A 238-nucleotide genomic window follows, 5' to 3' on the forward strand; every position below is an offset into this window, starting at 1 on the left:
ATGTAATGTACAAATACTAATATGGAATATAATATATAAATACAAATTTTTATACGTAAGGATCTACTTAAAAAATTAAAAAGACGGACAAATTAACGTAATATTATTTTTGTTTATTCATATGTCAAATTATTTTTATTTATTCAGTCAAAGAATTTATTTATTGAAACATGGTAAATAATAAGATTTAAACACATTTGGAGTGGTCAAGTGCATTAGTCGGAGCTTGAGGCGCAAG

This window comes from Arachis duranensis, chromosome 4 (genome assembly GCF_000817695.3).
Source record: "Arachis duranensis cultivar V14167 chromosome 4, aradu.V14167.gnm2.J7QH, whole genome shotgun sequence".
NCBI classification, from domain to species: domain Eukaryota; kingdom Viridiplantae; phylum Streptophyta; class Magnoliopsida; order Fabales; family Fabaceae; genus Arachis; species Arachis duranensis.